This window comes from Molossus molossus, unplaced genomic scaffold (assembly GCF_014108415.1).
Source record: "Molossus molossus isolate mMolMol1 unplaced genomic scaffold, mMolMol1.p scaffold_m16_p_3, whole genome shotgun sequence".
In the NCBI taxonomy this organism is placed as follows: Eukaryota; Metazoa; Chordata; class Mammalia; order Chiroptera; family Molossidae; genus Molossus; species Molossus molossus.
The window spans coordinates 86,100,435-86,109,551 of record NW_023425366.1 but is presented as its reverse complement, the minus strand read 5'-3'; positions in this window follow the sequence as shown (position 1 = coordinate 86,109,551).

Genomic DNA, 9,117 nt, shown 5'->3' with positions numbered 1-9,117 from the left:
TTTACTCTATAGATTTATATGATAGTTGGACTTTTCAAAGAATGTGCAAACTTCTCTGTTGGGAACAGACATCTCGGTCAAGCTTGCAAAGGGCTGAATGAAGGTCCCGGATGAAGGGCCTACAAGACGCCCAGACAGATGCAGGGCTACAAAGCAAAACAAACTTGGCTGTATGTCTCAGGGCCCTCCTGAGCCCACATAGACAGAAGAAGGGCACATGTTTGAGGACATAAGTATTGGCAGCTGTACCACATCCTATTCACATTCGGAGAGCAGAGAGTTTTGTAAAGAGGGCTGGGATTGGGGGATGAAGGATGCCAATATCTCTACCCAGAGGAGTCAGGGCTTGTGCCTCTTCTTTGCTGTGCTTTATACTTCTGGGCCTGAGGTGTCACTGTTGGGTGTCAGTCCTTGATGAGCTTGTGCAAGGCCCACTGAAGGCCTGTGCTTTCTGCAGGGGATCTGTGAATGTATTATCTTGAATTGCATTTTGTCCATCACCATTGCATATGTATGTTTAACTCCCTCAGGAGATTCTGATTCCTTGAGAAGAGCAAATGCACATATCCATCCTGGTTTTCCTGGAAGCACTGAGCAGGGTACCTTGTATCCAGTATGTGCCCAATAAATGCTTCTTGGGATAAAAGGGACTCTGTGCCATGTGCTTAGGTTTGCTCACACAACTTTTAGAGTCTAATATGGAAGGAAGTTCCTGTCATATGCTTTAAATGATTAGATTCTAACCTTTGGTGGTTTCCTGAGATAGATGAGCTCCTAGCCACAGAGTAATTCCTGGGGGTCATAGCTCACAGCCATGGGCAGACCTATTGAAAGCACAATTTCATGTATTCACAAGGGCCTTGTAGACCATCCACTGATCATTACTCATCTTATCACATGTTTCCCACATGCCAGGCCTCCTCAGTGCTTTATGTCTAGCCTCTCTGTTGATCGTCACCACAGCCGGTGGAAGTAGTATTGCTATTTTTAAGATGTGGACACGTAGGCCCTCAGAGATTATGTCTTTTGTTCAAGCTGGAGTCATGCTCGAGCTGGGACTCAGACCCAGATCTGCCTGACTCCAAAGCTCTTCCCCTTTCCTTGCGTAGCTCCATGGTTGTGTTCATGGGACTGGGTCCTGGACAAGTGAGCCAGTGGCCCTGGAACCTTCGCTGACCTGGAGGACTGAGCACAGGCCTGCATGTGCTGGGGTTTGCTTCCTGGAAGACGCCACAGCAAATGAAGGACTACCCCACATCCCAAACTCCCTACTGCTAGCCAGGAATGATGCCAGATGGTTACCATAACCTGAGTATGTCCAGATATAATCTAGAACAGAAGGAAGAGAAATGTGATTCTGGCAGGGGTCCATTGTGGGCAGGACAATACAATAGTGTGTGTGTGTGTGTGTGTGTGTGTGTGTGTGTGTGTTGGGTGTGGAGGATGCTGACTGCAGATCTCTGGGCCCTCTGACTGGACAGCTATAAAAAAATAAATAGCAATCTTAGAACTTGGCGAGCTTGTTTGGACTCCGAGTAAGATGACCTGAGCAGGTGGTACCTAGTCTCTACCAAATAGTCACAATGAGCTATTGATTCAACACTTGGGGATCAGCAAAGTAGTCTATGGAGCGGAGAGGCTGTTTCCCTGCATGGTTTACCCAGATTGAGGGGTTGGAGTCAGGAGAAGTCAGGAAGTCTAGAAATATCAAGGGATAAAGCAATCAAAGAGCCACTAACTACTTGTATTGTTAAAATACTCTGTGTTTTAGCTTCCGAATCTTTATAATAGGTAGAATCATTCCTTCCTGGTGGGATCTTGAGTGCAAATATACTCAAAGTTTGGCAGAGTGGTATAAACTCCAGGTTATTACTATAATGTAGCAATTTTTAACTGCCAACAACCTGATCTTTTCTTGTGAACATAGTCAAGAAGTTGAGACAGTTTTCCAAAGACCCTGAAGTGTTTGTTGCAAAAGTAGAAGCTCCTCTTCCATGTCACATTCATCATTGTAGTGAAAGTTCCCTTTCTCCTATGCAAAGTCCCCCATGGACTATGTTTTGGAAGATGAGGGTAGAATTATAGAACTGAGCATGTAGTTTTAATTTATCTGCTGGCATTCTCTTTTCTTGGTGGGAAGGAGAGGGCATGTTGTTTGAAAAGGATCTGGAAAACAAACTCCCAAACTAATTAAAGGCATTTTCCTAGTGATGCTAGATAGTTTCTTAGAAATCTTTGTCATTGGTAGAAGAAATGGTAGGGATTTTTTGGGGGGGTAACCTACTAACCACTGAATTATCTGTTTCTCCCTGCAAAATGAGCATACAGTATTTCCTTTCATTCTGGCAGGCTTAATTCTTTCCGTGGTACTCTGAGTGGTCCCTTCTTGGTCTGGCTCTTACGTGCTCAAGGCCACTGTGACAGGGAGAAAACAAAAAAGATATATTGTGGTCATTCAGCAGAACAAACGATTATAGCCCTACCTGGCTTCACTACTGTTCCCCCTAACAAAACAAGTGCTGAGAGAATTGATCTGTTTACAGAGACAACTTTAGAGCATAATGACCCGTTCCTGGCTTACCACATACCCTAGACTCATTAAATCCATTTCAGTCTTCTTTCTCCTTTGTTGAAAAAGCTCTCAATAGCACTACTGACTGAAACAACCCAAATAATAACTTGGCTTTTGAGGATCCGTATTATTTAGATGGTATCTACACAGGTCATTTAGCTGAGTTAAGTTAAAGAAAATTGCATGAGTGAACCTTATCAAATAAATGTGAAAACAAACTTTCAGACAAAATGTTGGCTGCATTTTTTTCAAGTGGCATCTTTTATCTTAAAGTCTCTTTCAGACTGAATAAAACCTATAATTCTGAATGATAGTAGTTACAGTGACCAAGGCTTATTTAGATCAGCTCTAATGGGCAAATGTTTATCTGTGGCCTGGGTTTTTAATCTTCAACTTGTCCTCCTTTTCTGTAGGATCCAGTAATCAGCAGACCTCAGACACAAGTTTTAGGGGGAGAAAGGGTGTGCTTCTGAGATGTGAAATGTCTTGAAATAAAGTTTTCTGCTTAAAGATCACTATGGGGTGCTTCTTTGCCATTATCTTGCAGTCATTAAAGTGATCCTTAGTGAAGTGGATACATAGGAATGGTATGAATGTGAACTTCTGGCTTTATGTTTTTTCAAGTTCAGTAAGAGCCTGGGGGTAAGAATGCATCTGTGACATCATTAAAATAAAACACTTTTGTGCTTCAAGAAACAGAACCAAGAGAGTGAAAAGACAACCCACAGAATGGGGGAAAGTTTTGCACATCTTACATCTGATAAGGGCTTATAACTAGACTATCTATAAAGAATTTATTACAACTCAATAATAAAAGAACAACTCAATTAAAAAGTGGGCAAAAGATCAGAATGGACATTTCTCCAAAAAATATATACAAATGGCCAAATTAGCCAATAAAATGATGTTCAACATTATTAGCCATTAAGAGAATGCAAATCAAAACCACACTAGGATATTTATAGTCAAAAACAGAAAATAACTAGTATGGTGAGGAGGTGGAGAAATCAGACCGTCAGACACTGCTGGTAGAAATGTAAGATGCAGTTGCTTTGGAAAACAGTCAGAGACTGAAAAAAAAATCTTTTGGAAATCTTGAAGGAAGAAAAATACAAAGAGTATATGTGAAACCTATAAGTTCAAACTGCTGATTCGACCAAGCACAGCTAAATCCCAGAACTGGGTGAGATGGTACAGAGGAATTGTCTCTCAATGCTTTCTACTATTATAACCAAGAAACAAATTTTGTAGGAAATGTGATAGTTAAGTAATCACAGTAATGGTTAAAGCAGGCAGTGCACACACTTGGAACGGAAAAGGAAAGAAAAACAAACAGGGAGGAGAAGACCCATTTCTAAAGTGCATGGAGCCTTTGAATCCGATGTTTTTGTTACATGCGATTCTTCTTCCAGGGCCAGTGGTGACTTTCCGAGGGCCTGTTTGTCTGTTCAGAGATAAGGAATCAAAGCTCTGCTCACGGCTACTCTCCTTAAAACTACACTGTTCCGAAGGGTTTAATTGTCAGCTCCTCTGTAATGTGTTTGGGACAGAAACTGTTAAGAAGATACAACTGAGCGTGTACAGGCAACATTGGCAATTGTCCAGCCGTCCCGCGGAGCATGCACAAAAGAGATGTTTAAAGCAAGGCTTCATTCTGAAAGAAAGCCCTTAAGGGAACATGTTTTAAAGTTCTTTATGAAGTCTTTGTTTGGCACATGAAAGTGAAATGACCAGAGGAAAGACGAAGAAGTTAGCCGCAGCTGAAGTCCGAACTTCAGTGCAGTTACCTGTTTTCTGTGCTTCCTTATTGTCTTCTTCATTGGATCAGCTGTTCTGTTTCCATTCACACTGTAGTGGTTGATGAGGGAAAAAGGGAACTTCAGAAGAAAATGGCATCAAGTCTCTATGAATTGGATTTAAATAGCACCCAGGTGGCTGGCAAAGAAAAAAATCCAATAGCACCATCAGGCGGAAACCTGCACTAGTTTAGAAGTACTCTTTATGCTGTGGCTTATGCAAAGGATTCAGGGTTATTGAAATTTTTTTCCTCCCACCTTTCCTCTTTATTTGGTACAAGTGTGTGTTTGAAGGATAATTTAAAAAATAAAATAAAAAGTACAGGGGAAGACTGAAACAAGTCCTTCAGAGCCGGTGCTCTAAGCTTCCTGCCCTATGCTTTCCTAATATGGCTTATCTATGCTGTGTGCTTTTTGGCATATTGTTTTATTAATTAGTGCTGACTTTTCTGCATGCTAATCAGTGGACACATGCAGATATTTATGTTAATTCGTGTTCCGTTAAAAAACAAAAACAAACCAACAACAAAAAAACCCCTCTCAGGTGAGGCACTCTTTGAATGTGAATTCATAGCTAAATTGGTCCCAGTTGGAGAGACCTCATGACGATAACAGAAAATTTAGTTTAGCATATGCTTTTTTTTTTTTTTTGTTATAGATGTTTCTGCAAAGGAATTAAAAGAAAGACTATAGGAAAGCCAACTGGCCTATAAATATTTTCTGTACAGGTTAGAATAGTTGTCCAAAGGTTGTGTTTTTCATTTTTGGAAACAGACAGCCATGGCGATTTCACTGTATCTTATTTAAGCAAGAATTCAGAGGAACATGCGGACACCTGTACTCCAAGATCATGTTGTATTCGCCTTAGGCCTCTGATGTATCTCACAGCTGCTGATGGAGAATTGCTTCTGGAGTAGGATCTGGAGAACTTGAACTCCAGACATTGGCACTTTGATCTTGGACAAGACCCTTGGTCTCTTTTGAACCCTGGTTTCCCTTTTTGAAGCAAGATTGGATCAGACAAACTCTCACATCTTTCTGGCTCTCAGATTCTGTTACTCTGTGATTTATATGCTGCTGCCTCGGGACTGCCATTCTTAGAACATGTTAGGTCTAATTACATAAAATGTAGAATAGGTAAAACATATAGGTCAGGGATTTTAGAAGATCCCAGGTCTTCCCTGGGAGGAGGTAGTGGGAGCAGCTAGGGCCCAGCAACCTGAGCTCACCAGCACACCTAGCACCATCAGACCAGTGGACCCTCTGTGTCAACACAGACCAGTGCACAGTAGTGGAGCTGCCAAGGTGCTGGTCGCGGAAGCCGTGGACAGCCTGGAGCCCAGCACCATCCCCCGCAGTAGCAGCCCTATCAGAGTCCAGATATACCCTCAGCAACAGAGGCTGGGGAGCAGACATTCATCCCCAGGCAACAGAAGCACAGACCAGCAGCTGAGACCATCCACAAAAACTACAGCAAAGCGGAGCAGCAGTTGAGCCCCACAGGCCAGCTGCACTCCCCAGGCACCAGCAGCGGGACCTGGGGCTCCACAGAGGCCTGTGCAGTCCAGCAGCTCAAAAAGCAGTGGGAAGCCCGAGCTGGAGAGGGACTGGTGTAATCCAGCTGGCCATGGGTCCTGTGGGGTGCTTGGGCACGAGAGAAGCCTGTGCGACCCAGCAGCCCACAAAAGCAGTGGGAAGCTAGAGCCCCAGAGGGACTGGTGCGATCCAGTTGTCTGCCCACAGGATTGACAGGGTGCGGGGACACCAGAGAGGCCTGTGTGACCCAGAAGGGACTGTGACATCCAGTTATCCACGGGACCTGCAGGGTGCTGAAGCACCAGAGAGGCCTGTGCGACCCAGCAGCCCATAAGATAGGCATAGAGCTGGGACTCCGAAAGGGACAGTGTGATCCAGTTACCTGCTGGACCTGCAGGGTGTGGGGGCAACAGAGAGGCCTGTGTGACCCAGCTGTGCACAAGATAGACATAGAGGATGTGAAAATGGAGGCGGAGTGAATGGAAGCTACACAGACGATCTCCTAGGACCAAACAGGAATTACAACTAAAATAAAGACAAATCCTCTGAAAAAAGCAACAGAAAAGCAGCAGGATAGGACCATATAACCAGGGACACTGATAGGATCTGTGGAGGCATGAGAGGGTGGAGGGCTGGGAGCCCATGGACAGCAGCAGTCTTAGCTGTGAGCAAGCGCCCTCCGAGAATAAAGACCAAGCCCAATACACAGCGCAGAGAGCAGGGACAGAGCACTAAAATAGCCACAGCCACTCACCTGGGGGCTAAGGCAGAGGGAGTACAGACTGGGCTGAAAAACTGTGGGGACACCGGGGATTTGGAGGGCACTCAAAGTTTTTGCTGAGTGGTGGCCACAAAGGACCATGGCCAGTGTGCTCCTTCCCAGAGCTGTGAGAAAAAGCAGCCCTCCCCCCCGCCCAGAGATTCAGCCTTTCCCAGGCGAGGCAAAGAAATGAAAATTGAGGCTCATTAACAACCAGCCTCTATCCCACCCTCTGGAAATCCTCTTATGCAGAACACCAGGGCTACATTCCAAGGCACTGAGTAACTGAGACTACTAGCCTCCAGGAGAAAGCTAGAGGATAACTGAACCTTTCCTGGGCTTGCAAATCTACCCAGGAAAGTAAGACTTGACAGTGGTGTTTAACATGGGCCCACCCAGGCACATCCAAACACAGTAGAGGGAGCCACAGACAGCAGAACACGAACACCCACAGGGAAAATTTGGCAGGCTCCAAAACCCACTGAGATAGCCAAAATGGTGAAACAAAGAAACAAATTCCAAATGAAAGAACAAGAGAAGTCTATCAAAGATGAGATCAATGAAATGCAGCTAAGCAAATTATCAGAGGTAGAGTTCAGAGCCATGATCTTGAGGAAGCTCAACAGCATGAGTAAGGACATCAGCACCATGAGTAAAGGTATAGAAACATTGAAAACCAACCAAGTGGAAATGAAGAATGACACAGCACAAATAAAGAATACATTGGAAGGACTAGTCAGCAGAGTAGAGGAAGCTGAGGACCAGATCAGTGAATTAGAAGAGAGGGTAGAAAAAAATCAACCAATCAGAGAACCAAAAGGAAAAAAACAATTTAAAAAAAAAGAAAGATAGCTGAAGAGAATTGTGGGACAACTGGAAACATAATAACATTTGCATCAAAGAAGTCCCCAAAGAGGAAGAAAATGGGCAAGAGTTGGAGAATATATTTGAAGAAATAGTGACAGAAATATTTCCTAACTTGGTGAAGGAAGAAGGGATTCAAGTTCAAGAAGCACAGAGATTCCCAAGTAAGAATAACCCAAACAGGCCCACACCAAGACACATAGTAATTAAAATGCCAAAAATTAAAGACAAAGAGAGAATTCTAAAGGTAGCAAGAGATAAACAACAGGTTACCTACGAAGGAAACCCCATAAGGCTCTCAGCTGACTTCTCAACAGAAACACTACAGGCCAGAAGGGATTGGCATGAAGTAATCAAGGTCATGAAAAACAAGCATCGGAATCCAAGACTACTCTACCCAGAAAGGCTATCATTCAAAATAGAAGGTCAAATAATGAGCTTTCGAGACAAAAAAAATGTTAAGGTAATATATTAACACCAAACCAGCAGTGCAAAAAATGCTAAAAAGACTGCTGTAATTAGTAGAAGAAATAGGAAGAAAAATAGAACTACACTTAACAAAAACAGTAATAAATAAGTACATATCAATTATCACCTTAAATGTGAATGGTTGGAATGCTCCGATAAAAAGACACAGAGTAGCTGACTGGATAAGAAAGCATGACTCACTCATATATGTTGTTTACAAGAGACCCACCTCACAACAAAAGACTCACATAGGTTGAAAGTGAAGGGATGGAAAAAGATCTTTTAAGCAAATGGAAAGCAAAAAAAAAAAAGTGCAGCCACTATGGAAAACAATATGGTGTCACCTCAAAAAATTAAAAATTGATCTTCCATTTGACCCAGTGATCCAACTTCTAGGAACATACCCTAAGAAGCATAAAACACCAATAAGAAAGAATATATGTACCCCCATCTTTGTAGCAGCACTATTTACAATCGATAATATCTGGAAACAGCCCAAGTGCCCATCAGTAGACGAATGGATCAAAAAGCTGTGGTACATATACACAATGGAGTCTGATGCAGCTGTAAGAAAGAAAGATCTCTTATCCTTTGAGACGACATGGAGGGACCTGGAAAGTATCATCCTAAGTGAAACAAGCCAAACAGAGAAAGACAAATTTCATATGATCTCACTTATTTGTGGAATATAATGAACATAACAGTTTGAGGAATGGGGTAGTCCCAGAGACGCGGAAGCGGGGTACAGACTGACAATCCCCTAAGGAGTGGGGAGGTGGGGGAGGGATGAACCACAGAACTTATACGCATGTATGCATGAACAGTGGACATGGACAACAATCTGGGGAAGGGGAAGGGAGGGGAGGGGGAGGGGGAATCAGTGGGGGAAAAAAGGAGAATCATCTGTAGCAAAAATTAATCAATAAAAAAAAAAAAAAAAAGCTGGGGTAGCAATACTCATATCTGATAGAGTAGATTTCAAAATGAAGGCCATAACTAGAGACAAAAAAGGCCACTACCTAATATTGAAAGGATCTATCCAACAGAAAGGTATAACCTTGGTAAACATATATGCACCCAATATAGAAGCACCAACATATATTAAAAATATTCTGAAGGAC